Consider the following 27,716-nt stretch of genomic DNA (forward strand, 5'->3'; position numbering starts at 1 on the left):
TATATCTGTCTAGGCTGGAGACACGTGAAACAAGTCTGACGTGCCCCTTCAAGTCTACCTGAGAGGAAGCTGACTCAGGATTGGCGACCTCTCAGGGCACCTCGAACGGGCACAAATAACGGGCAAGCCCTATGAAAAGCACAGCATGAGTCTTGGTCCCACCTTTAAAAAGGAGGGTGACCTCTGGGATCTGGCAGCAGGATCTTTGGGAGATAAGAAAATATACTGCCTGCGATCGTGAAGTTTCAAGTCAGTCAAGAAAAGCAATCTCATGCACTGCACAAGCTCTTTCCCATGAGGCACCTCTCCTGCACTCTGTTTATGCAAATGAGCAAGCAGAGAGCTCAGGAATAAAACACCAAACTCATGTCCCCCAAAAAAGCAGCAGACAATTGCTGGATATTCCCCAACTTCTAATGCTTTTATTTTAAACAAATGATAAACAGCCTCACCTGTGGCAAGGCTTAAAAAAATTGAATAAACTCTTAAATGTTCCTCTCCACGGAAATCTTTAGTAAAAGGCGAAAGATTTTTTCGTTTTGAAGAGAAACCAGAGTAAGTGACAATATAGCTCTCTAGGGTAAGTGGCGGCACATCAAAGACCCTGTCATTGCGAGGGTGAGGACCTGAAAGGTATTTTCAGGCTCTAAGAAAGAGGGCGAGAACCAGGCCGGTGGGCAAAACAGGCCAACATTTCAAAGTCTCTGCTCAAGGTACAAAAAGGTGGACTGTTCACATGTGTATGTCTGGGAATATGCAAATTTCTTTTGTACTCACCTCAGCTCATTAGGAGTTGTCGGGGCTGCTGGGGAAGGGGAACAGCTAATGTGAATCAGGCTTTTAGTTAAGTGGCACTGTAGGCCTTTTGTCCCCTAGCCATTTTACGCTTTCAACACGCTCTACACATAGCCATGCACCGTATGTGCCTTTTTCACACGTACTTTCATTAAACCTGAATATAGAAGGATATATCTGTCTAGGCTGGAGACACGTGAAACAAGTCTGACGTGCCCCTTCAAGTCTACCTGAGAGGAAGCTGACTAAGGATTGGCGACCTCTAACGGGCACAAATAACGGGCAAGCCCTATGAAACGCACAGCATGAGTCTTGGTCCCACCTTTAAAAAGGAGGGTGACCTCTGGGATCTGGCAGCAGGATCTTTGGGAGATAAGAAAATATACTGCCTGCGATCGTGAAGTTTCAAGTCAGTCAAGAAAAGCAATCTCATGCACTGCACAAGCTCTTTCCCATGAAGCACCTCTCCTGCACTCTGTTTATGCAAATGAGCAAGCAGAGAGCTCAGGAATAAAACACCAAACTCATGTCCCCCAAAAAAGCAGCAGACAATTGCTGGATATTCCCCAACTTCTAATGCTTTTCTTTTAAACAAATGATAAACAGCCTCATCTGTGGCAAGGCTTAAAAAAATTGAATAAACTCTTAAATGTTCCTCTCCACGGAAATCTTTAGTAAAAGGCGAAAGATTTTTTCGTTTTGAAGAGAAACCAGAGTAAGTGACAATATAGCTCTCTAGGGTAAGTGGCGGCACATCAAAGACCCTGTCATTGCGAGGGTGAGGACCTGAAAGGTATTTTCAGGCTCTAAGAAAGAGGGCGAGAACCAGGCCGGTGGGCAAAACAGGCCAACATTTCAAAGTCTCTGCTCAAGGTACAAAAAGGTGGACTGTTCACATGTGTATGTCTGGGAATATGCAAATTTCTTTTGTACTCACCTCAGCTCATTAGGAGTTGTCGGGGCTGCTGGGGAAGGGGAACAGGAAATGTGAATCAGGCTTTTAGTTAAGTGGCACTGTAGGCCTTTTGTCCCCTAGCCATTTTACGCTTTCAACACGCTCTACACATAGCCATGCACCGTATGTGCCTTTTTCACACGTACTTTCATTAAACCTGAATATAGAAGGATATATCTGTCTAGGCTGGAGACACGTGAAACAAGTCTGACGTGCCCCTTCAAGTCTACCTGAGAGGAAGCTGACTCAGGATTGGCGACCTCTCAGGGCACCTCCAACGGGCACAAATAACGGGCAAGCCCTATGAAAAGCACAGCATGAGTCTTGGTCCCACCTTTAAAAAGGAGGGTGACCTCTGGGATCTGGCAGCAGGATCTTTGGGAGATAAGAAAATATACTGCCTGCGATCGTGAAGTTTCAAGTCAGTCAAGAAAAGCAATCTCATGCACTGCACAAGCTCTTTCCCATGAGGCACCTCTCCTGCACTCTGTTTATGCAAATGAGCAAGCAGAGAGCTCAGGAATAAAACACCAAACTCATGTCCCCCAAAAAAGCAGCAGACAATTGCTGGATATTCCCCAACTTCTAATGCTTTTCTTTTAAACAAATGATAAACAGCCTCACCTGTGGCAAGGCTTAAAAAAATTGAATAAACTCTTAAATGTTCCTCTCCACGGAAATCTTTAGTAAAAGGCGAAAGATTTTTTCGTTTTGAAGAGAAACCAGAGTAAGTGACAATATAGCTCTCTAGGGTAAGTGGCGGCACATCAAAGACCCTGTCATTGCGAGGGTGAGGACCTGAAAGGTATTTTCAGGCTCTAAGAAAGAGGGCGAGAACCAGGCCGGTGGGCAAAACAGGCCAACATTTCAAAGTCTCTGCTCAAGGTACAAAAAGGTGGACTGTTCACATGTGTATGTCTGGGAATATGCAAATTTCTTTTGTACTCACCTCAGCTCATTAGGAGTTGTCGGGGCTGCTGGGGAAGGGGAACAGGAAATGTGAATCAGGCTTTTAGTTAAGTGGCACTGTATGCCTTTTGTCCCCTAGCCATTTTACGCTTTCAACACCATCCCTCCAATCGATATGCTCAGAGCCACCACTGTGCTCTACACATAGCCATGCACCGTATGTGTCTTTTTCACACGTACTTTCATTAAACCTGAATATAGAAGGATATATCTGTCTAGGCTGGAGACACGTGAAACAAGTCTGACGTGCCCCTTCAAGTCTACCTGAGAGGAAGCGGACTCAGGATTGGCGACCTCTCAGGGCACCTCCAACGGGCACAAATAACGGGCAAGCCCTATGAAAAGCACAGCATGAGTCTTGGTCCCACCTTTAAAAAGGAGGGTGACCTCTGGGATCTGGCAGCAGGATCTTTGGGAGATAAGAAAATATACTGCCTGCGATCGTGTAGTTTCAAGTCAGTCAAGAAAAGCAATCTCATGCACTGCACAAGCTCTTTCCCATGAGGCACCTCTCCTGCACTCTGTTTATGCAAATGAGCAAGCAGAGAGCTCAGGAATAAAACACCAAACTCATGTCCCCCAAAAAAGCAGCAGACAATTGCTGGATATTCCCCAACTTCTAATGCTTTTCTTTTAAACAAATGATAAACAGCCTCACCTGTGGCAAGGCTTAAAAAAATTGAATAAACTCTTAAATGTTCCTCTCCACGGAAATCTTTAGTAAAAGGCGAAAGATATTTTCGTTTTGAAGAGAAACCAGAGTAAGTGACAATATAGCTCTCTAGGGTAAGTGGCGCCACATCAAAGACCCTGTCATTGCGAGGGTGAGGACCTGAAAGGTATTTTCAGGCTCTAAGAAAGAGGGCGAGAACCAGGCCGGTGGGCAAAACAGGCCAACATTTCAAAGTCTCTGCTCAAGGTACAAAAAGGTGGACTGTTCACATGTGTATGTCTGGGAATATGCAAATTTCTTTTGTACTCACCTCAGCTCATTAGGAGTTGTCGGGGCTGCTGGGGAAGGGGAACAGGAAATGTGAATCAGGCTTTTAGTTAAGTGGCACTGTAGGCCTTTTGTCCCCTAGCCATTTTACGCTTTCAACACGCTCTACACATAGCCATGCACCGTATGTGCCTTTTTCACACGTACTTTCATTAAACCTGAATATAGAAGGATATATCTGTCTAGGCTGGAGACACGTGAAACAAGTCTGACGTGCCCCTTCAAGTCTACCTGAGAGGAAGCTGACTCAGGATTGGCGACCTCTCAGGGCACCTCGAACGGGCACAAATAACGGGCAAGCCCTATGAAAAGCACAGCATGAGTCTTGGTCCCACCTTTAAAAAGGAGGGTGACCTCTGGGATCTGGCAGCAGGATCTTTGGGAGATAAGAAAATATACTGCCTGCGATCGTGAAGTTTCAAGTCAGTCAAGAAAAGCAATCTCATGCACTGCACAAGCTCTTTCCCATGAGGCACCTCTCCTGCACTCTGTTTATGCAAATGAGCAAGCAGAGAGCTCAGGAATAAAACACCAAACTCATGTCCCCCAAAAAAGCAGCAGACAATTGCTGGATATTACCCAACTTCTAATGCTTTTCTTTTAAACAAATGATAAACAGCCTCACCTGTGGCAAGGCTTAAAAAAATTGAATAAACTCTTAAATGTTCCTCTCCACGGAAATCTTTAGTAAAAGGCGAAAGATTTTTTCGTTTTGAAGAGAAACCAGAGTAAGTGACAATATAGCTCTCTAGGGTAAGTGGCGGCACATCAAAGACCCTGTCATTGCGAGGGTGAGGACCTGAAAGGTATTTTCAGGCTCTAAGAAAGAGGGCGAGAACCAGGCCGGTGGGCAAAACAGGCCAACATTTCAAAGTCTCTGCTCAAGGTACAAAAAGGTGGACTGTTCACATGTGTATGTCTGGGAATATGCAAATTTCTTTTGTACTCACCTCAGCTCATTAGGAGTTGTCGGGGCTGCTGGGGAAGGGGAACAGCAAATGTGAATCAGGCTTTTAGTTAAGTGGCACTGTAGGCCTTTTGTCCCCTAGCCATTTTACGCTTTCAACACGCTCTACACATAGCCATGCACCGTATGTGCCTTTTTCACACGTACTTTCATTAAACCTGAATATAGAAGGATATATCTGTCTAGGCTGGAGACACGTGAAACAAGTCTGACGTGCCCCTTCAAGTCTACCTGAGAGGAAGCTGACTCAGGATTGGCGACCTCTCAGGGCACCTCGAACGGGCACAAATAACGGGCAAGCCCTATGAAAAGCACAGCATGAGTCTTGGTCCCACCTTTAAAAAGGAGGGTGACCTCTGGGATCTGGCAGCAGGATCTTTGGGAGATAAGAAAATATACTGCCTGCGATCGTGAAGTTTCAAGTCAGTCAAGAAAAGCAATCTCATGCACTGCACAAGCTCTTTCCCATGAGGCACCTCTCCTGCACTCTGTTTATGCAAATGAGCAAGCAGAGAGCTCAGGAATAAAACACCAAACTCATGTCCCCCAAAAAAGCAGCAGACAATTGCTGGATATTCCCCAACTTCTAATGCTTTTCTTTTAAACAAATGATAAACAGCCTCACCTGTGGCAAGGCTTAAAAAAATTGAATAAACTCTTAAATGTTCCTCTCCACGGAAATCTTTAGTAAAAGGCGAAAGATTTTTTCGTTTTGAAGAGAAACCAGAGTAAGTGACAATATAGCTCTCTAGGGTAAGTGGCGGCACATCAAAGACCCTGTCATTGCGAGGGTGAGGACCTGAAAGGTATTTTCAGGCTCTAAGAAAGAGGGCGAGAACCAGGCCGGTGGGCAAAACAGGCCAACATTTCAAAGTCTCTGCTCAAGGTACAAAAAGGTGGACTGTTCACATGTGTATGTCTGGGAATATGCAAATTTCTTTTGTACTCACCTCAGCTCATTAGGAGTTGTCGGGGCTGCTGGGGAAGGGGAACAGGAAATGTGAATCAGGCTTTTAGTTAAGTGGCACTGTATGCCTTTTGTCCCCTAGCCATTTTACGCTTTCAACACCATCCCTCCAATCGATATGCTCAGAGCCACCACTGTGCTCTACACATAGCCATGCACCGTATGTGCCTTTTTCACACGTACTTTCATTAAACCTGAATATAGAAGGATATATCTGTCTAGGCTGGAGACACGTGAAACAAGTCTGACGTGCCCCTTCAAGTCTACCTGAGAGGAAGCGGACTCAGGATTGGCGACCTCTCAGGGCACCTCGAACGGGCACAAATAACGGGCAAGCCCTATGAAAAGCACAGCATGAGTCTTGGTCCCACCTTTAAAAAGGAGGGTGACCTCTGGGATCTGGCAGCAGGATCTTTGGGAGATAAGAAAATATACTGCCTGCGATCGTGAAGTTTCAAGTCAGTCAAGAAAAGCAATCTCATGCACTGCACAAGCTCTTTCCCATGAGGCACCTCTCCTGCACTCTGTTTATGCAAATGAGCAAGCAGAGAGCTCAGGAATAAAACACCAAACTCATGTCCCCCAAAAAAGCAGCAGACAATTGCTGGATATTCCCCAACTTCTAATGCTTTTCTTTTAAACAAATGATAAACAGCCTCACCTGTGGCAAGGCTTAAAAAAATTGAATAAACTCTTAAATGTTCCTCTCCACGGAAATCTTTAGTAAAAGGCGAAAGATTTTTTCGTTTTGAAGAGAAACCAGAGTAAGTGACAATATAGCTCTCTAGGGTAAGTGGCGGCACATCAAAGACCCTGTCATTGCGAGGGTGAGGACCTGAAAGGTATTTTCAGGCTCTAAGAAAGAGGGCGAGAACCAGGCCGGTGGGCAAAACAGGCCAACATTTCAAAGTCTCTGCTCAAGGTACAAAAAGGTGGACTGTTCACATGTGTATGTCTGGGAATATGCAAATTTCTTTTGTACTCACCTCAGCTCATTAGGAGTTGTCGGGGCTGCTGGGGAAGGGGAACAGGAAATGTGAATCAGGCTTTTAGTTAAGTGGCACTGTATGCCTTTTGTCCCCTAGCCATTTTACGCTTTCAACACCATCCCTCCAATCGATATGCTCAGAGCCACCACTGTGCTCTACACATAGCCATGCACCGTATGTGCCTTTTTCACACGTACTTTCATTAAACCTGAATATAGAAGGATATATCTGTCTAGGCTGGAGACACGTGAAACAAGTCTGACGTGCCCCTTCAAGTCTACCTGAGAGGAAGCGGACTCAGGATTGGCGACCTCTCAGGGCACCTCCAACGGGCACAAATAACGGGCAAGCCCTATGAAAAGCACAGCATGAGTCTTGGTCCCACCTTTAAAAAGGAGGGTGACCTCTGGGATCTGGCAGCAGGATCTTTGGGAGATAAGAAAATATACTGCCTGCGATCGTGTAGTTTCAAGTCAGTCAAGAAAAGCAATCTCATGCACTGCACAAGCTCTTTCCCATGAGGCACCTCTCCTGCACTCTGTTTATGCAAATGAGCAAGCAGAGAGCTCAGGAATAAAACACCAAACTCATGTCCCCCAAAAAAGCAGCAGACAATTGCTGGATATTCCCCAACTTCTAATGCTTTTCTTTTAAACAAATGATAAACAGCCTCACCTGTGGCAAGGCTTAAAAAAATTGAATAAACTCTTAAATGTTCCTCTCCACGGAAATCTTTAGTAAAAGGCGAAAGATATTTTCGTTTTGAAGAGAAACCAGAGTAAGTGACAATATAGCTCTCTAGGGTAAGTGGCGCCACATCAAAGACCCTGTCATTGCGAGGGTGAGGACCTGAAAGGTATTTTCAGGCTCTAAGAAAGAGGGCGAGAACCAGGCCGGTGGGCAAAACAGGCCAACATTTCAAAGTCTCTGCTCAAGGTACAAAAAGGTGGACTGTTCACATGTGTATGTCTGGGAATATGCAAATTTCTTTTGTACTCACCTCAGCTCATTAGGAGTTGTCGGGGCTGCTGGGGAAGGGGAACAGGAAATGTGAATCAGGCTTTTAGTTAAGTGGCACTGTAGGCCTTTTGTCCCCTAGCCATTTTACGCTTTCAACACGCTCTACACATAGCCATGCACCGTATGTGCCTTTTTCACACGTACTTTCATTAAACCTGAATATAGAAGGATATATCTGTCTAGGCTGGAGACACGTGAAACAAGTCTGACGTGCCCCTTCAAGTCTACCTGAGAGGAAGCTGACTCAGGATTGGCGACCTCTCAGGGCACCTCGAACGGGCACAAATAACGGGCAAGCCCTATGAAAAGCACAGCATGAGTCTTGGTCCCACCTTTAAAAAGGAGGGTGACCTCTGGGATCTGGCAGCAGGATCTTTGGGAGATAAGAAAATATACTGCCTGCGATCGTGAAGTTTCAAGTCAGTCAAGAAAAGCAATCTCATGCACTGCACAAGCTCTTTCCCATGAGGCACCTCTCCTGCACTCTGTTTATGCAAATGAGCAAGCAGAGAGCTCAGGAATAAAACACCAAACTCATGTCCCCCAAAAAAGCAGCAGACAATTGCTGGATATTCCCCAACTTCTAATGCTTTTATTTTAAACAAATGATAAACAGCCTCACCTGTGGCAAGGCTTAAAAAAATTGAATAAACTCTTAAATGTTCCTCTCCACGGAAATCTTTAGTAAAAGGCGAAAGATTTTTTCGTTTTGAAGAGAAACCAGAGTAAGTGACAATATAGCTCTCTAGGGTAAGTGGCGGCACATCAAAGACCCTGTCATTGCGAGGGTGAGGACCTGAAAGGTATTTTCAGGCTCTAAGAAAGAGGGCGAGAACCAGGCCGGTGGGCAAAACAGGCCAACATTTCAAAGTCTCTGCTCAAGGTACAAAAAGGTGGACTGTTCACATGTGTATGTCTGGGAATATGCAAATTTCTTTTGTACTCACCTCAGCTCATTAGGAGTTGTCGGGGCTGCTGGGGAAGGGGAACAGCAAATGTGAATCAGGCTTTTAGTTAAGTGGCACTGTAGGCCTTTTGTCCCCTAGCCATTTTACGCTTTCAACACGCTCTACACATAGCCATGCACCGTATGTGCCTTTTTCACACGTACTTTCATTAAACCTGAATATAGAAGGATATATCTGTCTAGGCTGGAGACACGTGAAACAAGTCTGACGTGCCCCTTCAAGTCTACCTGAGAGGAAGCTGACTAAGGATTGGCGACCTCTAACGGGCAAAAATAACGGGCAAGCCCTATGAAACGCACAGCATGAGTCTTGGTCCCACCTTTAAAAAGGAGGGTGACCTCTGGGATCTGGCAGCAGGATCTTTGGGAGATAAGAAAATATACTGCCTGCGATCGTGAAGTTTCAAGTCAGTCAAGAAAAGCAATCTCATGCACTGCACAAGCTCTTTCCCATGAAGCACCTCTCCTGCACTCTGTTTATGCAAATGAGCAAGCAGAGAGCTCAGGAATAAAACACCAAACTCATGTCCCCCAAAAAAGCAGCAGACAATTGCTGGATATTCCCCAACTTCTAATGCTTTTCTTTTAAACAAATGATAAACAGCCTCATCTGTGGCAAGGCTTAAAAAAATTGAATAAACTCTTAAATGTTCCTCTCCACGGAAATCTTTAGTAAAAGGCGAAAGATTTTTTCGTTTTGAAGAGAAACCAGAGTAAGTGACAATATAGCTCTCTAGGGTAAGTGGCGGCACATCAAAGACCCTGTCATTGCGAGGGTGAGGACCTGAAAGGTATTTTCAGGCTCTAAGAAAGAGGGCGAGAACCAGGCCGGTGGGCAAAACAGGCCAACATTTCAAAGTCTCTGCTCAAGGTACAAAAAGGTGGACTGTTCACATGTGTATGTCTGGGAATATGCAAATTTCTTTTGTACTCACCTCAGCTCATTAGGAGTTGTCGGGGCTGCTGGGGAAGGGGAACAGGAAATGTGAATCAGGCTTTTAGTTAAGTGGCACTGTAGGCCTTTTGTCCCCTAGCCATTTTACGCTTTCAACACGCTCTACACATAGCCATGCACCGTATGTGCCTTTTTCACACGTACTTTCATTAAACCTGAATATAGAAGGATATATCTGTCTAGGCTGGAGACACGTGAAACAAGTCTGACGTGCCCCTTCAAGTCTACCTGAGAGGAAGCTGACTCAGGATTGGCGACCTCTCAGGGCACCTCCAACGGGCACAAATAACGGGCAAGCCCTATGAAAAGCACAGCATGAGTCTTGGTCCCACCTTTAAAAAGGAGGGTGACCTCTGGGATCTGGCAGCAGGATCTTTGGGAGATAAGAAAATATACTGCCTGCGATCGTGAAGTTTCAAGTCAGTCAAGAAAAGCAATCTCATGCACTGCACAAGCTCTTTCCCATGAGGCACCTCTCCTGCACTCTGTTTATGCAAATGAGCAAGCAGAGAGCTCAGGAATAAAACACCAAACTCATGTCCCCCAAAAAAGCAGCAGACAATTGCTGGATATTCCCCAACTTCTAATGCTTTTCTTTTAAACAAATGATAAACAGCCTCACCTGTGGCAAGGCTTAAAAAAATTGAATAAACTCTTAAATGTTCCTCTCCACGGAAATCTTTAGTAAAAGGCGAAAGATTTTTTCGTTTTGAAGAGAAACCAGAGTAAGTGACAATATAGCTCTCTAGGGTAAGTGGCGGCACATCAAAGACCCTGTCATTGCGAGGGTGAGGACCTGAAAGGTATTTTCAGGCTCTAAGAAAGAGGGCGAGAACCAGGCCGGTGGGCAAAACAGGCCAACATTTCAAAGTCTCTGCTCAAGGTACAAAAAGGTGGACTGTTCACATGTGTATGTCTGGGAATATGCAAATTTCTTTTGTACTCACCTCAGCTCATTAGGAGTTGTCGGGGCTGCTGGGGAAGGGGAACAGCAAATGTGAATCAGGCTTTTAGTTAAGTGGCACTGTAGGCCTTTTGTCCCCTAGCCATTTTACGCTTTCAACACGCTCTACACATAGCCATGCACCGTATGTGCCTTTTTCACACGTACTTTCATTAAACCTGAATATAGAAGGATATATCTGTCTAGGCTGGAGACACGTGAAACAAGTCTGACGTGCCCCTTCAAGTCTACCTGAGAGGAAGCTGACTCAGGATTGGCGACCTCTCAGGGCACCTCTAACGGGCACAAATAACGGGCAAGCCCTATGAAAAGCACAGCATGAGTCTTGGTCCCACCTTTAAAAAGGAGGGTGACCTCTGGGATCTGGCAGCAGGATCTTTGGGAGATAAGAAAATATACTGCCTGCGATCGTGAAGTTTCAAGTCAGTCAAGAAAAGCAATCTCATGCACTGCACAAGCTCTTTCCCATGAGGCACCTCTCCTGCACTCTGTTTATGCAAATGAGCAAGCAGAGAGCTCAGGAATAAAACACCAAACTCATGTCCCCCAAAAAAGCAGCAGACAATTGCTGGATATTCCCCAACTTCTAATGCTTTTCTTTTAAACAAATGATAAACAGCCTCATCTGTGGCAAGGTTTAAAAAATTGAATAAACTCTTAAATGTTCCTCTCCACGGAAATCTTTAGTAAAAGGCGAAAGATTTTTTCGTTTTGAAGAGAAACCAGAGTAAGTGACAATATAGCTCTCTAGGGTAAGTGGCGGCACATCAAAGACCCTGTCATTGCGAGGGTGAGGACCTGAAAGGTATTTTCAGGCTCTAAGAAAGAGGGCGAGAACCAGGCCGGTGGGCAAAACAGGCCAACATTTCAAAGTCTCTGCTCAAGGTACAAAAAGGTGGACTGTTCACATGTGTATGTCTGGGAATATGCAAATTTCTTTTGTACTCACCTCAGCTCATTAGGAGTTGTCGGGGCTGCTGGGGAAGGGGAACAGGAAATGTGAATCAGGCTTTTAGTTAAGTGGCACTGTAGGCCTTTTGTCCCCTAGCCATTTTACGCTTTCAACACGCTCTACACATAGCCATGCACCGTATGTGCCTTTTTCACACGTACTTTCATTAAACCTGAATATAGAAGGATATATCTGTCTAGGCTGGAGACACGTGAAACAAGTCTGACGTGCCCCTTCAAGTCTACCTGAGAGGAAGCTGACTCAGGATTGGCGACCTCTCAGGGCACCTCGAACGGGCACAAATAACGGGCAAGCCCTATGAAAAGCACAGCATGAGTCTTGGTCCCACCTTTAAAAAGGAGGGTGACCTCTGGGATCTGGCAGCAGGATCTTTGGGAGATAAGAAAATATACTGCCTGCGATCGTGAAGTTTCAAGTCAGTCAAGAAAAGCAATCTCATGCACTGCACAAGCTCTTTCCCATGAGGCACCTCTCCTGCACTCTGTTTATGCAAATGAGCAAGCAGAGAGCTCAGGAATAAAACACCAAACTCATGTCCCCCAAAAAAGCAGCAGACAATTGCTGGATATTCCCCAACTTCTAATGCTTTTCTTTTAAACAAATGATAAACAGCCTCACCTGTGGCAAGGCTTAAAAAAATTGAATAAACTCTTAAATGTTCCTCTCCACGGAAATCTTTAGTAAAAGGCGAAAGATTTTTTCGTTTTGAAGAGAAACCAGAGTAAGTGACAATATAGCTCTCTAGGGTAAGTGGCGGCACATCAAAGACCCTGTCATTGCGAGGGTGAGGACCTGAAAGGTATTTTCAGGCTCTAAGAAAGAGGGCGAGAACCAGGCCGGTGGGCAAAACAGGCCAACATTTGAAAGTCTCTGCTCAAGGTACAAAAAGGTGGACTGTTCACATGTGTATGTCTGGGAATATGCAAATTTCTTTTGTACTCACCTCAGCTCATTAGGAGTTGTCGGGGCTGCTGGGGAAGGGGAACAGGAAATGTAAATCAGGCTTTTAGTTAAGTGGCACTGTAGGCCTTTTGTCCCCTAGCCATTTTACGCTTTCAACACCATCCCTCCAATCGATATGCTCAGAGCCACCACTGTGCTCTACACATAGCCATGCACCGTATGTGCCTTTTTCACACGTACTTTCATTAAACCTGAATATAGAAGGATATATCTGTCTAGGCTGGAGACACGTGAAACAAGTCTGACGTGCCCCTTCAAGTCTACCTGAGAGGAAACGGACTCAGGATTGGCGACCTCTCAGGGCACCTCCAACGGGCACAAATAACGGGCAAGCCCTATGAAAAGCACAGCATGAGTCTTGGTCCCACCTTTAAAAAGGAGGGTGACCTCTGGGATCTGGCAGCAGGATCTTTGGGAGATAAGAAAATATACTGCCTGCGATCGTGTAGTTTCAAGTCAGTCAAGAAAAGCAATCTCATGCACTGCACAAGCTCTTTCCCATGAGGCACCTCTCCTGCACTCTGTTTATGCAAATGAGCAAGCAGAGAGCTCAGGAATAAAACACCAAACTCATGTCCCCCAAAAAAGCAGCAGACAATTGCTGGATATTCCCCAACTTCTAATGCTTTTCTTTTAAACAAATGATAAACAGCCTCACCTGTGGCAAGGCTTAAAAAAATTGAATAAACTCTTAAATGTTCCTCTCCACGGAAATCTTTAATAAAAGGCGAAAGATATTTTCGTTTTGAAGAGAAACCAGAGTAAGTGACAATATAGCTCTCTAGGGTAAGTGACGGCACATCAAAGACCCTGTCATTGCGAGGGTGAGGACCTGAAAGGTATTTTCAGGCTCTAAGAAAGAGGGCGAGAACCAGGCCGGTGGGCAAAACAGGCCAACATTTCAAAGTCTCTGCTCAAGGTACAAAAAGGTGGACTGTTCACATGTGTATGTCTGGGAATATGCAAATTTCTTTTGTACTCACCTCAGCTCATTAGGAGTTGTCGGGGCTGCTGGGGAAGGGGAACAGGAAATGTGAATCAGGCTTTTAGTTAAGTGGCACTGTAGGCCTTTTTTCCCCTAGCCATTTTACGCTTTCAACACCATCCCTCCAATCGATATGCTCAGAGCCACCACTGTGCTCTACACATAGCCATGCACCGTATGTGCCTTTTTCACACGTACTTTCATTAAACCTGAATATAGAAGGATATATCTGTCTAGGCTGGAGACACGTGAAACAAGTCTGACGTGCCCCTTCAAGTCTACCTGAGAGGAAGCGGACTCAGGATTGGCGACCTCTCAGGGCACCTCCAACGGGCACAAATAACGGGCAAGCCCTATGAAAAGCACAGCATGAGTCTTGGTCCCACCTTTAAAAAGGAGGGTGACCTCTGGGATCTGGCAGCAGGATCTTTGGGAGATAAGAAAATATACTGCCTGCGATCGTGTAGTTTCAAGTCAGTCAAGAAAAGCAATCTCATGCACTGCACAAGCTCTTTCCCATGAGGCACCTCTCCTGCACTCTGTTTATGCAAATGAGCAAGCAGAGAGCTCAGGAATAAAACACCAAACTCATGTCCCCCAAAAAAGCAGCAGACAATTGCTGGATATTCCCCAACTTCTAATGCTTTTCTTTTAAACAAATGATAAACAGCCTCACCTGTGGCAAGGCTTAAAAAAATTGAATAAACTCTTAAATGTTCCTCTCCACGGAAATCTTTAGTAAAAGGAGAAAGATATTTTCGTTTTGAAGAGAAACCAGAGTAAGTGACAATATAGCTCTCTAGGGTAAGTGGCGGCACATCAAAGACCCTGTCATTGCGAGGGTGAGGACCTGAAAGGTATTTTCAGGCTCTAAGAAAGAGGGCGAGAACCAGGCCGGTGGGCAAAACAGGCCAACATTTCAAAGTCTCTGCTCAAGGTACAAAAAGGTGGACTGTTCACATGTGTATGTCTGGGAATATGCAAATTTCTTTTGTACTCACCTCAGCTCATTAGGAGTTGTCGGGGCTGCTGGGGAAGGGGAACAGGAAATGTGAATCAGGCTTTTAGTTAAGTGGCACTGTAGGCCTTTTGTCCCCTAGCCATTTTACGCTTTCAACACGCTCTACACATAGCCATGCACCGTATGTGCCTTTTTCACACGTACTTTCATTAAACCTGAATATAGAAGGATATATCTGTCTAGGCTGGAGACACGTGAAACAAGTCTGACGTGCCCCTTCAAGTCTACCTGAGAGGAAGCTGACTCAGGATTGGCGACCTCTCAGGGCACCTCTAACGGGCACCTCTAACGGGCACAAATAACGGGCAAGCCCTATGAAAAGCACAGCATGAGTCTTGGTCCCACCTTTAAAAAGGAGGGTGACCTCTGGGATCTGGCAGCAGGATCTTTGGGAGATAAGAAAATATACTGCCTGCGATCGTGAAGTTTCAAGTCAGTCAAGAAAAGCAATCTCATGCACTGCACAAGCTCTTTCCCATGAGGCACCTCTCCTGCACTCTGTTTATGCAAATGAGCAAGCAGAGAGCTCAGGAATAAAACACCAAACTCATGTCCCCCAAAATAGCAGCAGACAATTGCTGGATATTCCCCAACTTCTAATGCTTTTCTTTTAAACAAATGATAAACAACCTCACCTGTGGCAAGGCTTAAAAAAATTGAATAAACTCTTAAATGTTCCTCTCCACGGAAATCTTTAGTAAAAGGCGAAAGATTTTTTCGTATTGAAGAGAAACCAGAGTAAGTGACAATATAGCTCTCTAGGGTAAGTGGCGGCACATCAAAGACCCTGTCATTGCGAGGGTGAGGACCTGAAAGGTATTTTCAGGCTCTAAGAAAGAGGGTGAGAACCAGGCCGGTGGGCAAAACAGGCCAACATTTCAAAGTCTCTGCTCAAGGTACAAAAAGGTGGACTGTTCACATGTGTATGTCTGGGAATATGCAAATTTCTTTTGTACTCACCTCAGCTCATTAGGAGTTGTCGGGGCTGCTGGGGAAGGGGAACAGCAAATGTGAATCAGGCTTTTAGTTAAGTGGCACTGTAGGCCTTTTGTCCCCTAGCCATTTTACGCTTTCAACACGCTCTACACATAGCCATGCACCGTATGTGCCTTTTTCACACGTACTTTCATTAAACCTGAATATAGAAGGATATATCTGTCTAGGCTGGAGACACGTGAAACAAGTCTGACGTGCCCCTTCAAGTCTACCTGAGAGGAAGCTGACTAAGGATTGGCGACCTCTAACGGGCAAAAATAACGGGCAAGCCCTATGAAACGCACAGCATGAGTCTTGGTCCCACCTTTAAAAAGGAGGGTGACCTCTGGGATCTGGCAGCAGGATCTTTGGGAGATAAGAAAATATACTGCCTGCGATCGTGAAGTTTCAAGTCAGTCAAGAAAAGCAATCTCATGCACTGCACAAGCTCTTTCCCATGAAGCACCTCTCCTGCACTCTGTTTATGCAAATGAGCAAGCAGAGAGCTCAGGAATAAAACACCAAACTCATGTCCCCCAAAAAAGCAGCAGACAATTGCTGGATATTCCCCAACTTCTAATGCTTTTCTTTTAAACAAATGATAAACAGCCTCATCTGTGGCAAGGCTTAAAAAAATTGAATAAACTCTTAAATGTTCCTCTCCACGGAAATCTTTAGTAAAAGGCGAAAGATTTTTTCGTTTTGAAGAGAAACCAGAGTAAGTGACAATATAGCTCTCTAGGGTAAGTGGCGGCACATCAAAGACCCTGTCATTGCGAGGGTGAGGACCTGAAAGGTATTTTCAGGCTCTAAGAAAGAGGGCGAGAACCAGGCCGGTGGGCAAAACAGGCCAACATTTCAAAGTCTCTGCTCAAGGTACAAAAAGGTGGACTGTTCACATGTGTATGTCTGGGAATATGCAAATTTCTTTTGTACTCACCTCAGCTCATTAGGAGTTGTCGGGGCTGCTGGGGAAGGGGAACAGGAAATGTGAATCAGGCTTTTAGTTAAGTGGCACTGTATGCCTTTTGTCCCCTAGCCATTTTACGCTTTCAACACCATCCCTCCAATCGATATGCTCAGAGCCACCACTGTGCTCTACACATAGCCATGCACCGTATGTGCCTTTTTCACACGTACTTTCATTAAACCTGAATATAGAAGGATATATCTGTCTAGGCTGGAGACACGTGAAACAAGTCTGACGTGCCCCTTCAAGTCTACCTGAGAGGAAGCGGACTCAGGATTGGCGACCTCTCAGGGCACCTCCAACGGGCACAAATAACGGGCAAGCCCTATGAAAAGCACAGCATGAGTCTTGGTCCCACCTTTAAAAAGGAGGGTGACCTCTGGGATCTGGCAGCAGGATCTTTGGGAGATAAGAAAATATACTGCCTGCGATCGTGTAGTTTCAAGTCAGTCAAGAAAAGCAATCTCATGCACTGCACAAGCTCTTTCCCATGAGGCACCTCTCCTGCACTCTGTTTATGCAAATGAGCAAGCAGAGAGCTCAGGAATAAAACACCAAACTCATGTCCCCCAAAAAAGCAGCAGACAATTGCTGGATATTCCCCAACTTCTAATGCTTTTCTTTTAAACAAATGATAAACAGCCTCACCTGTGGCAAGGCTTAAAAAAATTGAATAAACTCTTAAATGTTCCTCTCCACGGAAATCTTTAGTAAAAGGCGAAAGATATTTTCGTTTTGAAGAGAAACCAGAGTAAGTGACAATATAGCTCTCTAGGGTAAGTGGCGCCACATCAAAGACCCTGTCATTGCGAGGGTGAGGACCTGAAAGGTATTTTCAGGCTCTAAGAAAGAGGGCGAGAACCAGGCCGGTGGGCAAAACAGGCCAACATTTCAAAGTCTCTGCTCAAGGTACAAAAAGGTGGACTGTTCACATGTGTATGTCTGGGAATATGCAAATTTCTTTTGTACTCACCTCAGCTCATTAGGAGTTGTCGGGGCTGCTGGGGAAGGGGAACAGGAAATGTGAATCAGGCTTTTAGTTAAGTGGCACTGTAGGCCTTTTGTCCCCTAGCCATTTTACGCTTTCAACACGCTCTACACATAGCCATGCACCGTATGTGCCTTTTTCACACGTACTTTCATTAAACCTGAATATAGAAGGATATATCTGTCTAGGCTGGAGACACGTGAAACAAGTCTGACGTGCCCCTTCAAGTCTACCTGAGAGGAAGCTGACTCAGGATTGGCGACCTCTCAGGGCACCTCGAACGGGCACAAATAACGGGCAAGCCCTATGAAAAGCACAGCATGAGTCTTGGTCCCACCTTTAAAAAGGAGGGTGACCTCTGGGATCTGGCAGCAGGATCTTTGGGAGATAAGAAAATATACTGCCTGCGATCGTGAAGTTTCAAGTCAGTCAAGAAAAGCAATCTCATGCACTGCACAAGCTCTTTCCCATGAGGCACCTCTCCTGCACTCTGTTTATGCAAATGAGCAAGCAGAGAGCTCAGGAATAAAACACCAAACTCATGTCCCCCAAAAAAGCAGCAGACAATTGCTGGATATTCCCCAACTTCTAATGCTTTTCTTTTAAACAAATGATAAACAGCCTCACCTGTGGCAAGGCTTAAAAAAATTGAATAAACTCTTAAATGTTCCTCTCCACGGAAATCTTTAGTAAAAGGCGAAAGATTTTTTCGTTTTGAAGAGAAACCAGAGTAAGTGACAATATAGCTCTCTAGGGTAAGTGGCGGCACATCAAAGACCCTGTCATTGCGAGGGTGAGGACCTGAAAGGTATTTTCAGGCTCTAAGAAAGAGGGCGAGAACCAGGCCGGTGGGCAAAACAGGCCAACATTTCAAAGTCTCTGCTCAAGGTACAAAAAGGTGGACTGTTCACATGTGTATGTCTGGGAATATGCAAATTTCTTTTGTACTCACCTCAGCTCATTAGGAGTTGTCGGGGCTGCTGGGGAAGGGGAACAGGAAATGTGAATCAGGCTTTTAGTTAAGTGGCACTGTATGCCTTTTGTCCCCTAGCCATTTTACGCTTTCAACACCATCCCTCCAATCGATATGCTCAGAGCCACCACTGTGCTCTACACATAGCCATGCACCGTATGTGCCTTTTTCACACGTACTTTCATTAAACCTGAATATAGAAGGATATATCTGTCTAGGCTGGAGACACGTGAAACAAGTCTGACGTGCCCCTTCAAGTCTACCTGAGAGGAAGCGGACTCAGGATTGGCGACCTCTCAGGGCACCTCCAACGGGCACAAATAACGGGCAAGCCCTATGAAAAGCACAGCATGAGTCTTGGTCCCACCTTTAAAAAGGAGGGTGACCTCTGGGATCTGGCAGCAGGATCTTTGGGAGATAAGAAAATATACTGCCTGCGATCGTGTAGTTTCAAGTCAGTCAAGAAAAGCAATCTCATGCACTGCACAAGCTCTTTCCCATGAGGCACCTCTCCTGCACTCTGTTTATGCAAATGAGCAAGCAGAGAGCTCAGGAATAAAACACCAAACTCATGTCCCCCAAAAAAGCAGCAGACAATTGCTGGATATTCCCCAACTTCTAATGCTTTTCTTTTAAACAAATGATAAACAGCCTCACCTGTGGCAAGGCTTAAAAAAATTGAATAAACTCTTAAATGTTCCTCTCCACGGAAATCTTTAGTAAAAGGCGAAAGATATTTTCGTTTTGAAGAGAAACCAGAGTAAGTGACAATATAGCTCTCTAGGGTAAGTGGCGCCACATCAAAGACCCTGTCATTGCGAGGGTGAGGACCTGAAAGGTATTTTCAGGCTCTAAGAAAGAGGGCGAGAACCAGGCCGGTGGGCAAAACAGGCCAACATTTCAAAGTCTCTGCTCAAGGTACAAAAAGGTGGACTGTTCACATGTGTATGTCTGGGAATATGCAAATTTCTTTTGTACTCACCTCAGCTCATTAGGAGTTGTCGGGGCTGCTGGGGAAGGGGAACAGGAAATGTGAATCAGGCTTTTAGTTAAGTGGCACTGTAGGCCTTTTGTCCCCTAGCCATTTTACGCTTTCAACACGCTCTACACATAGCCATGCACCGTATGTGCCTTTTTCACACGTACTTTCATTAAACCTGAATATAGAAGGATATATCTGTCTAGGCTGGAGACACGTGAAACAAGTCTGACGTGCCCCTTCAAGTCTACCTGAGAGGAAGCTGACTCAGGATTGGCGACCTCTCAGGGCACCTCGAACGGGCACAAATAACGGGCAAGCCCTATGAAAAGCACAGCATGAGTCTTGGTCCCACCTTTAAAAAGGAGGGTGACCTCTGGGATCTGGCAGCAGGATCTTTGGGAGATAAGAAAATATACTGCCTGCGATCGTGAAGTTTCAAGTCAGTCAAGAAAAGCAATCTCATGCACTGCACAAGCTCTTTCCCATGAGGCACCTCTCCTGCACTCTGTTTATGCAAATGAGCAAGCAGAGAGCTCAGGAATAAAACACCAAACTCATGTCCCCCAAAAAAGCAGCAGACAATTGCTGGATATTCCCCAACTTCTAATGCTTTTATTTTAAACAAATGATAAACAGCCTCACCTGTGGCAAGGCTTAAAAAAATTGAATAAACTCTTAAATGTTCCTCTCCACGGAAATCTTTAGTAAAAGGCGAAAGATTTTTTCGTTTTGAAGAGAAACCAGAGTAAGTGACAATATAGCTCTCTAGGGTAAGTGGCGGCACATCAAAGACCCTGTCATTGCGAGGGTGAGGACCTGAAAGGTATTTTCAGGCTCTAAGAAAGAGGGCGAGAACCAGGCCGGTGGGCAAAACAGGCCAACATTTCAAAGTCTCTGCTCAAGGTACAAAAAGGTGGACTGTTCACATGTGTATGTCTGGGAATATGCAAATTTCTTTTGTACTCACCTCAGCTCATTAGGAGTTGTCGGGGCTGCTGGGGAAGGGGAACAGCTAATGTGAATCAGGCTTTTAGTTAAGTGGCACTGTAGGCCTTTTGTCCCCTAGCCATTTTACGCTTTCAACACGCTCTACACATAGCCATGCACCGTATGTGCCTTTTTCACACGTACTTTCATTAAACCTGAATATAGAAGGATATATCTGTCTAGGCTGGAGACACGTGAAACAAGTCTGACGTGCCCCTTCAAGTCTACCTGAGAGGAAGCTGACTAAGGATTGGCGACCTCTAACGGGCACAAATAACGGGCAAGCCCTATGAAACGCACAGCATGAGTCTTGGTCCCACCTTTAAAAAGGAGGGTGACCTCTGGGATCTGGCAGCAGGATCTTTGGGAGATAAGAAAATATACTGCCTGCGATCGTGAAGTTTCAAGTCAGTCAAGAAAAGCAATCTCATGCACTGCACAAGCTCTTTCCCATGAAGCACCTCTCCTGCACTCTGTTTATGCAAATGAGCAAGCAGAGAGCTCAGGAATAAAACACCAAACTCATGTCCCCCAAAAAAGCAGCAGACAATTGCTGGATATTCCCCAACTTCTAATGCTTTTCTTTTAAACAAATGATAAACAGCCTCATCTGTGGCAAGGCTTAAAAAAATTGAATAAACTCTTAAATGTTCCTCTCCACGGAAATCTTTAGTAAAAGGCGAAAGATTTTTTCGTTTTGAAGAGAAACCAGAGTAAGTGACAATATAGCTCTCTAGGGTAAGTGGCGGCACATCAAAGACCCTGTCATTGCGAGGGTGAGGACCTGAAAGGTATTTTCAGGCTCTAAGAAAGAGGGCGAGAACCAGGCCGGTGGGCAAAACAGGCCAACATTTCAAAGTCTCTGCTCAAGGTACAAAAAGGTGGACTGTTCACATGTGTATGTCTGGGAATATGCAAATTTCTTTTGTACTCACCTCAGCTCATTAGGAGTTGTCGGGGCTGCTGGGGAAGGGGAACAGGAAATGTGAATCAGGCTTTTAGTTAAGTGGCACTGTAGGCCTTTTGTCCCCTAGCCATTTTACGCTTTCAACACGCTCTACACATAGCCATGCACCGTATGTGCCTTTTTCACACGTACTTTCATTAAACCTGAATATAGAAGGATATATCTGTCTAGGCTGGAGACACGTGAAACAAGTCTGACGTGCCCCTTCAAGTCTACCTGAGAGGAAGCTGACTCAGGATTGGCGACCTCTCAGGGCACCTCCAACGGGCACAAATAACGGGCAAGCCCTATGAAAAGCACAGCATGAGTCTTGGTCCCACCTTTAAAAAGGAGGGTGACCTCTGGGATCTGGCAGCAGGATCTTTGGGAGATAAGAAAATATACTGCCTGCGATCGTGAAGTTTCAAGTCAGTCAAGAAAAGCAATCTCATGCACTGCACAAGCTCTTTCCCATGAGGCACCTCTCCTGCACTCTGTTTATGCAAATGAGCAAGCAGAGAGCTCAGGAATAAAACACCAAACTCATGTCCCCCAAAAAAGCAGCAGACAATTGCTGGATATTCCCCAACTTCTAATGCTTTTCTTTTAAACAAATGATAAACAGCCTCACCTGTGGCAAGGCTTAAAAAAATTGAATAAACTCTTAAATGTTCCTCTCCACGGAAATCTTTAGTAAAAGGCGAAAGATTTTTTCGTTTTGAAGAGAAACCAGAGTAAGTGACAATATAGCTCTCTAGGGTAAGTGGCGGCACATCAAAGACCCTGTCATTGCGAGGGTGAGGACCTGAAAGGTATTTTCAGGCTCTAAGAAAGAGGGCGAGAACCAGGCCGGTGGGCAAAACAGGCCAACATTTCAAAGTCTCTGCTCAAGGTACAAAAAGGTGGACTGTTCACATGTGTATGTCTGGGAATATGCAAATTTCTTTTGTACTCACCTCAGCTCATTAGGAGTTGTCGGGGCTGCTGGGGAAGGGGAACAGGAAATGTGAATCAGGCTTTTAGTTAAGTGGCACTGTATGCCTTTTGTCCCCTAGCCATTTTACGCTTTCAACACCATCCCTCCAATCGATATGCTCAGAGCCACCACTGTGCTCTACACATAGCCATGCACCGTATGTGTCTTTTTCACACGTACTTTCATTAAACCTGAATATAGAAGGATATATCTGTCTAGGCTGGAGACACGTGAAACAAGTCTGACGTGCCCCTTCAAGTCTACCTGAGAGGAAGCGGACTCAGGATTGGCGACCTCTCAGGGCACCTCCAACGGGCACAAATAACGGGCAAGCCCTATGAAAAGCACAGCATGAGTCTTGGTCCCACCTTTAAAAAGGAGGGTGACCTCTGGGATCTGGCAGCAGGATCTTTGGGAGATAAGAAAATATACTGCCTGCGATCGTGTAGTTTCAAGTCAGTCAAGAAAAGCAATCTCATGCACTGCACAAGCTCTTTCCCATGAGGCACCTCTCCTGCACTCTGTTTATGCAAATGAGCAAGCAGAGAGCTCAGGAATAAAACACCAAACTCATGTCCCCCAAAAAAGCAGCAGACAATTGCTGGATATTCCCCAACTTCTAATGCTTTTCTTTTAAACAAATGATAAACAGCCTCACCTGTGGCAAGGCTTAAAAAAATTGAATAAACTCTTAAATGTTCCTCTCCACGGAAATCTTTAGTAAAAGGCGAAAGATATTTTCGTTTTGAAGAGAAACCAGAGTAAGTGACAATATAGCTCTCTAGGGTAAGTGGCGCCACATCAAAGACCCTGTCATTGCGAGGGTGAGGACCTGAAAGGTATTTTCAGGCTCTAAGAAAGAGGGCGAGAACCAGGCCGGTGGGCAAAACAGGCCAACATTTCAAAGTCTCTGCTCAAGGTACAAAAAGGTGGACTGTTCACATGTGTATGTCTGGGAATATGCAAATTTCTTTTGTACTCACCTCAGCTCATTAGGAGTTGTCGGGGCTGCTGGGGAAGGGGAACAGGAAATGTGAATCAGGCTTTTAGTTAAGTGGCACTGTAGGCCTTTTGTCCCCTAGCCATTTTACGCTTTCAACACGCTCTACACATAGCCATGCACCGTATGTGCCTTTTTCACACGTACTTTCATTAAACCTGAATATAGAAGGATATATCTGTCTAGGCTGGAGACACGTGAAACAAGTCTGACGTGCCCCTTCAAGTCTACCTGAGAGGAAGCTGACTCAGGATTGGCGACCTCTCAGGGCACCTCGAACGGGCACAAATAACGGGCAAGCCCTATGAAAAGCACAGCATGAGTCTTGGTCCCACCTTTAAAAAGGAGGGTGACCTCTGGGATCTGGCAGCAGGATCTTTGGGAGATAAGAAAATATACTGCCTGCGATCGTGAAGTTTCAAGTCAGTCAAGAAAAGCAATCTCATGCACTGCACAAGCTCTTTCCCATGAGGCACCTCTCCTGCACTCTGTTTATGCAAATGAGCAAGCAGAGAGCTCAGGAATAAAACACCAAACTCATGTCCCCCAAAAAAGCAGCAGACAATTGCTGGATATTACCCAACTTCTAATGCTTTTCTTTTAAACAAATGATAAACAGCCTCACCTGTGGCAAGGCTTAAAAAAATTGAATAAACTCTTAAATGTTCCTCTCCACGGAAATCTTTAGTAAAAGGCGAAAGATTTTTTCGTTTTGAAGAGAAACCAGAGTAAGTGACAATATAGCTCTCTAGGGTAAGTGGCGGCACATCAAAGACCCTGTCATTGCGAGGGTGAGGACCTGAAAGGTATTTTCAGGCTCTAAGAAAGAGGGCGAGAACCAGGCCGGTGGGCAAAACAGGCCAACATTTCAAAGTCTCTGCTCAAGGTACAAAAAGGTGGACTGTTCACATGTGTATGTCTGGGAATATGCAAATTTCTTTTGTACTCACCTCAGCTCATTAGGAGTTGTCGGGGCTGCTGGGGAAGGGGAACAGCAAATGTGAATCAGGCTTTTAGTTAAGTGGCACTGTAGGCCTTTTGTCCCCTAGCCATTTTACGCTTTCAACACGCTCTACACATAGCCATGCACCGTATGTGCCTTTTTCACACGTACTTTCATTAAACCTGAATATAGAAGGATATATCTGTCTAGGCTGGAGACACGTGAAACAAGTCTGACGTGCCCCTTCAAGTCTACCTGAGAGGAAGCTGACTCAGGATTGGCGACCTCTCAGGGCACCTCGAACGGGCACAAATAACGGGCAAGCCCTATGAAAAGCACAGCATGAGTCTTGGTCCCACCTTTAAAAAGGAGGGTGACCTCTGGGATCTGGCAGCAGGATCTTTGGGAGATAAGAAAATATACTGCCTGCGATCGTGAAGTTTCAAGTCAGTCAAGAAAAGCAATCTCATGCACTGCACAAGCTCTTTCCCATGAGGCACCTCTCCTGCACTCTGTTTATGCAAATGAGCAAGCAGAGAGCTCAGGAATAAAACACCAAACTCATGTCCCCCAAAAAAGCAGCAGACAATTGCTGGATATTCCCCAACTTCTAATGCTTTTCTTTTAAACAAATGATAAACAGCCTCACCTGTGGCAAGGCTTAAAAAAATTGAATAAACTCTTAAATGTTCCTCTCCACGGAAATCTTTAGTAAAAGGCGAAAGATTTTTTCGTTTTGAAGAGAAACCAGAGTAAGTGACAATATAGCTCTCTAGGGTAAGTGGCGGCACATCAAAGACCCTGTCATTGCGAGGGTGAGGACCTGAAAGGTATTTTCAGGCTCTAAGAAAGAGGGCGAGAACCAGGCCGGTGGGCAAAACAGGCCAACATTTCAAAGTCTCTGCTCAAGGTACAAAAAGGTGGACTGTTCACATGTGTATGTCTGGGAATATGCAAATTTCTTTTGTACTCACCTCAGCTCATTAGGAGTTGTCGGGGCTGCTGGGGAAGGGGAACAGGAAATGTGAATCAGGCTTTTAGTTAAGTGGCACTGTATGCCTTTTGTCCCCTAGCCATTTTACGCTTTCAACACCATCCCTCCAATCGATATGCTCAGAGCCACCACTGTGCTCTACACATAGCCATGCACCGTATGTGCCTTTTTCACACGTACTTTCATTAAACCTGAATATAGAAGGATATATCTGTCTAGGCTGGAGACACGTGAAACAAGTCTGACGTGCCCCTTCAAGTCTACCTGAGAGGAAGCGGACTCAGGATTGGCGACCTCTCAGGGCACCTCGAACGGGCACAAATAACGGGCAAGCCCTATGAAAAGCACAGCATGAGTCTTGGTCCCACCTTTAAAAAGGAGGGTGACCTCTGGGATCTGGCAGCAGGATCTTTGGGAGATAAGAAAATATACTGCCTGCGATCGTGAAGTTTCAAGTCAGTCAAGAAAAGCAATCTCATGCACTGCACAAGCTCTTTCCCATGAGGCACCTCTCCTGCACTCTGTTTATGCAAATGAGCAAGCAGAGAGCTCAGGAATAAAACACCAAACTCATGTCCCCCAAAAAAGCAGCAGACAATTGCTGGATATTCCCCAACTTCTAATGCTTTTCTTTTAAACAAATGATAAACAGCCTCACCTGTGGCAAGGCTTAAAAAAATTGAATAAACTCTTAAATGTTCCTCTCCACGGAAATCTTTAGTAAAAGGCGAAAGATTTTTTCGTTTTGAAGAGAAACCAGAGTAAGTGACAATATAGCTCTCTAGGGTAAGTGGCGGCACATCAAAGACCCTGTCATTGCGAGGGTGAGGACCTGAAAGGTATTTTCAGGCTCTAAGAAAGAGGGCGAGAACCAGGCCGGTGGGCAAAACAGGCCAACATTTCAAAGTCTCTGCTCAAGGTACAAAAAGGTGGACTGTTCACATGTGTATGTCTGGGAATATGCAAATTTCTTTTGTACTCACCTCAGCTCATTAGGAGTTGTCGGGGCTGCTGGGGAAGGGGAACAGGAAATGTGAATCAGGCTTTTAGTTAAGTGGCACTGTATGCCTTTTGTCCCCTAGCCATTTTACGCTTTCAACACCATCCCTCCAATCGATATGCTCAGAGCCACCACTGTGCTCTACACATAGCCATGCACCGTATGTGCCTTTTTCACACGTACTTTCATTAAACCTGAATATAGAAGGATATATCTGTCTAGGCTGGAGACACGTGAAACAAGTCTGACGTGCCCCTTCAAGTCTACCTGAGAGGAAGCGGACTCAGGATTGGCGACCTCTCAGGGCACCTCCAACGGGCACAAATAACGGGCAAGCCCTATGAAAAGCACAGCATGAGTCTTGGTCCCACCTTTAAAAAGGAGGGTGACCTCTGGGATCTGGCAGCAGGATCTTTGGGAGATAAGAAAATATACTGCCTGCGATCGTGTAGTTTCAAGTCAGTCAAGAAAAGCAATCTCATGCACTGCACAAGCTCTTTCCCATGAGGCACCTCTCCTGCACTCTGTTTATGCAAATGAGCAAGCAGAGAGCTCAGGAATAAAACACCAAACTCATGTCCCCCAAAAAAGCAGCAGACAATTGCTGGATATTCCCCAACTTCTAATGCTTTTCTTTTAAACAAATGATAAACAGCCTCACCTGTGGCAAGGCTTAAAAAAATTGAATAAACTCTTAAATGTTCCTCTCCACGGAAATCTTTAGTAAAAGGCGAAAGATATTTTCGTTTTGAAGAGAAACCAGAGTAAGTGACAATATAGCTCTCTAGGGTAAGTGGCGCCACATCAAAGACCCTGTCATTGCGAGGGTGAGGACCTGAAAGGTATTTTCAGGCTCTAAGAAAGAGGGCGAGAACCAGGCCGGTGGGCAAAACAGGCCAACATTTCAAAGTCTCTGCTCAAGGTACAAAAAGGTGGACTGTTCACATGTGTATGTCTGGGAATATGCAAATTTCTTTTGTACTCACCTCAGCTCATTAGGAGTTGTCGGGGCTGCTGGGGAAGGGGAACAGGAAATGTGAATCAGGCTTTTAGTTAAGTGGCACTGTAGGCCTTTTGTCCCCTAGCCATTTTACGCTTTCAACACGCTCTACACATAGCCATGCACCGTATGTGCCTTTTTCACACGTACTTTCATTAAACCTGAATATAGAAGGATATATCTGTCTAGGCTGGAGACACGTGAAACAAGTCTGACGTGCCCCTTCAAGTCTACCTGAGAGGAAGCTGACTCAGGATTGGCGACCTCTCAGGGCACCTCGAACGGGCACAAATAACGGGCAAGCCCTATGAAAAGCACAGCATGAGTCTTGGTCCCACCTTTAAAAAGGAGGGTGACCTCTGGGATCTGGCAGCAGGATCTTTGGGAGATAAGAAAATATACTGCCTGCGATCGTGAAGTTTCAAGTCAGTCAAGAAAAGCAATCTCATGCACTGCACAAGCTCTTTCCCATGAGGCACCTCTCCTGCACTC

The 27,716-nt window shown here is 45.3% G+C and overlaps 28 non-coding genes across 28 annotated transcripts; all 28 read right to left on the bottom strand.

Moving 5' to 3' along the window:
• Window positions 1–444: 444 nt before the first annotated feature.
• Window positions 445–559, bottom strand: LOC146774681 (U5 spliceosomal RNA). The gene has a single exon (XR_014972818.1). It is a non-coding gene; the product is annotated as a U5 spliceosomal RNA (small nuclear RNA).
• Window positions 560–1,399: 840 nt separating this feature from the next.
• Window positions 1,400–1,514, bottom strand: LOC146774682 (U5 spliceosomal RNA). Its single transcript, XR_014973601.1, has one exon. It is a non-coding gene; the product is annotated as a U5 spliceosomal RNA (small nuclear RNA).
• An 852-nt stretch (window positions 1,515–2,366) lies between these two features.
• LOC146774683 (U5 spliceosomal RNA) lies at window positions 2,367–2,481 on the bottom strand. The gene has a single exon (XR_014972819.1). It is a non-coding gene; the product is annotated as a U5 spliceosomal RNA (small nuclear RNA).
• Window positions 2,482–3,369: 888 nt separating this feature from the next.
• Window positions 3,370–3,484, bottom strand: LOC146774684 (U5 spliceosomal RNA). The gene has a single exon (XR_014974208.1). It is a non-coding gene; the product is annotated as a U5 spliceosomal RNA (small nuclear RNA).
• An 852-nt stretch (window positions 3,485–4,336) lies between these two features.
• On the bottom strand, window positions 4,337–4,451 carry LOC146774685 (U5 spliceosomal RNA). The gene has a single exon (XR_014972820.1). It is a non-coding gene; the product is annotated as a U5 spliceosomal RNA (small nuclear RNA).
• Window positions 4,452–5,303: 852 nt separating this feature from the next.
• LOC146774686 (U5 spliceosomal RNA) lies at window positions 5,304–5,418 on the bottom strand. The gene has a single exon (XR_014972821.1). It is a non-coding gene; the product is annotated as a U5 spliceosomal RNA (small nuclear RNA).
• An 888-nt stretch (window positions 5,419–6,306) lies between these two features.
• Window positions 6,307–6,421, bottom strand: LOC146774687 (U5 spliceosomal RNA). The gene has a single exon (XR_014972822.1). It is a non-coding gene; the product is annotated as a U5 spliceosomal RNA (small nuclear RNA).
• Window positions 6,422–7,309: 888 nt separating this feature from the next.
• Window positions 7,310–7,424, bottom strand: LOC146774688 (U5 spliceosomal RNA). Its single transcript, XR_014974209.1, has one exon. It is a non-coding gene; the product is annotated as a U5 spliceosomal RNA (small nuclear RNA).
• An 852-nt stretch (window positions 7,425–8,276) lies between these two features.
• LOC146774689 (U5 spliceosomal RNA) lies at window positions 8,277–8,391 on the bottom strand. The gene has a single exon (XR_014972823.1). It is a non-coding gene; the product is annotated as a U5 spliceosomal RNA (small nuclear RNA).
• Window positions 8,392–9,231: 840 nt separating this feature from the next.
• Window positions 9,232–9,346, bottom strand: LOC146774690 (U5 spliceosomal RNA). Its single transcript, XR_014973602.1, has one exon. It is a non-coding gene; the product is annotated as a U5 spliceosomal RNA (small nuclear RNA).
• An 852-nt stretch (window positions 9,347–10,198) lies between these two features.
• On the bottom strand, window positions 10,199–10,313 carry LOC146774691 (U5 spliceosomal RNA). Its single transcript, XR_014972824.1, has one exon. It is a non-coding gene; the product is annotated as a U5 spliceosomal RNA (small nuclear RNA).
• An 852-nt stretch (window positions 10,314–11,165) lies between these two features.
• On the bottom strand, window positions 11,166–11,279 carry LOC146774692 (U5 spliceosomal RNA). The gene has a single exon (XR_014974483.1). It is a non-coding gene; the product is annotated as a U5 spliceosomal RNA (small nuclear RNA).
• Window positions 11,280–12,131: 852 nt separating this feature from the next.
• On the bottom strand, window positions 12,132–12,246 carry LOC146774693 (U5 spliceosomal RNA). Its single transcript, XR_014972825.1, has one exon. It is a non-coding gene; the product is annotated as a U5 spliceosomal RNA (small nuclear RNA).
• An 888-nt stretch (window positions 12,247–13,134) lies between these two features.
• LOC146774694 (U5 spliceosomal RNA) lies at window positions 13,135–13,249 on the bottom strand. Its single transcript, XR_014974757.1, has one exon. It is a non-coding gene; the product is annotated as a U5 spliceosomal RNA (small nuclear RNA).
• Window positions 13,250–14,137: 888 nt separating this feature from the next.
• On the bottom strand, window positions 14,138–14,252 carry LOC146774695 (U5 spliceosomal RNA). The gene has a single exon (XR_014974765.1). It is a non-coding gene; the product is annotated as a U5 spliceosomal RNA (small nuclear RNA).
• Window positions 14,253–15,117: 865 nt separating this feature from the next.
• LOC146774696 (U5 spliceosomal RNA) lies at window positions 15,118–15,232 on the bottom strand. Its single transcript, XR_014973811.1, has one exon. It is a non-coding gene; the product is annotated as a U5 spliceosomal RNA (small nuclear RNA).
• An 840-nt stretch (window positions 15,233–16,072) lies between these two features.
• On the bottom strand, window positions 16,073–16,187 carry LOC146774697 (U5 spliceosomal RNA). Its single transcript, XR_014973603.1, has one exon. It is a non-coding gene; the product is annotated as a U5 spliceosomal RNA (small nuclear RNA).
• An 888-nt stretch (window positions 16,188–17,075) lies between these two features.
• Window positions 17,076–17,190, bottom strand: LOC146774698 (U5 spliceosomal RNA). The gene has a single exon (XR_014974210.1). It is a non-coding gene; the product is annotated as a U5 spliceosomal RNA (small nuclear RNA).
• An 852-nt stretch (window positions 17,191–18,042) lies between these two features.
• On the bottom strand, window positions 18,043–18,157 carry LOC146774699 (U5 spliceosomal RNA). The gene has a single exon (XR_014972827.1). It is a non-coding gene; the product is annotated as a U5 spliceosomal RNA (small nuclear RNA).
• An 888-nt stretch (window positions 18,158–19,045) lies between these two features.
• On the bottom strand, window positions 19,046–19,160 carry LOC146774700 (U5 spliceosomal RNA). The gene has a single exon (XR_014974211.1). It is a non-coding gene; the product is annotated as a U5 spliceosomal RNA (small nuclear RNA).
• An 852-nt stretch (window positions 19,161–20,012) lies between these two features.
• Window positions 20,013–20,127, bottom strand: LOC146774701 (U5 spliceosomal RNA). Its single transcript, XR_014972828.1, has one exon. It is a non-coding gene; the product is annotated as a U5 spliceosomal RNA (small nuclear RNA).
• An 840-nt stretch (window positions 20,128–20,967) lies between these two features.
• Window positions 20,968–21,082, bottom strand: LOC146774702 (U5 spliceosomal RNA). The gene has a single exon (XR_014973605.1). It is a non-coding gene; the product is annotated as a U5 spliceosomal RNA (small nuclear RNA).
• Window positions 21,083–21,934: 852 nt separating this feature from the next.
• LOC146774703 (U5 spliceosomal RNA) lies at window positions 21,935–22,049 on the bottom strand. The gene has a single exon (XR_014972829.1). It is a non-coding gene; the product is annotated as a U5 spliceosomal RNA (small nuclear RNA).
• An 888-nt stretch (window positions 22,050–22,937) lies between these two features.
• LOC146774704 (U5 spliceosomal RNA) lies at window positions 22,938–23,052 on the bottom strand. Its single transcript, XR_014974212.1, has one exon. It is a non-coding gene; the product is annotated as a U5 spliceosomal RNA (small nuclear RNA).
• An 852-nt stretch (window positions 23,053–23,904) lies between these two features.
• LOC146774705 (U5 spliceosomal RNA) lies at window positions 23,905–24,019 on the bottom strand. Its single transcript, XR_014972830.1, has one exon. It is a non-coding gene; the product is annotated as a U5 spliceosomal RNA (small nuclear RNA).
• An 852-nt stretch (window positions 24,020–24,871) lies between these two features.
• LOC146774706 (U5 spliceosomal RNA) lies at window positions 24,872–24,986 on the bottom strand. Its single transcript, XR_014972831.1, has one exon. It is a non-coding gene; the product is annotated as a U5 spliceosomal RNA (small nuclear RNA).
• Window positions 24,987–25,874: 888 nt separating this feature from the next.
• LOC146774707 (U5 spliceosomal RNA) lies at window positions 25,875–25,989 on the bottom strand. Its single transcript, XR_014972832.1, has one exon. It is a non-coding gene; the product is annotated as a U5 spliceosomal RNA (small nuclear RNA).
• Window positions 25,990–26,877: 888 nt separating this feature from the next.
• LOC146774708 (U5 spliceosomal RNA) lies at window positions 26,878–26,992 on the bottom strand. The gene has a single exon (XR_014974214.1). It is a non-coding gene; the product is annotated as a U5 spliceosomal RNA (small nuclear RNA).
• Window positions 26,993–27,716: the final 724 nt, after the last annotated feature.

The sequence above is a fragment of the Triturus cristatus genome, chromosome 12 (assembly GCF_964204655.1).
Source record: "Triturus cristatus chromosome 12, aTriCri1.1, whole genome shotgun sequence".
Lineage (NCBI taxonomy): Eukaryota > Metazoa > Chordata > Amphibia > Caudata > Salamandridae > Triturus > Triturus cristatus.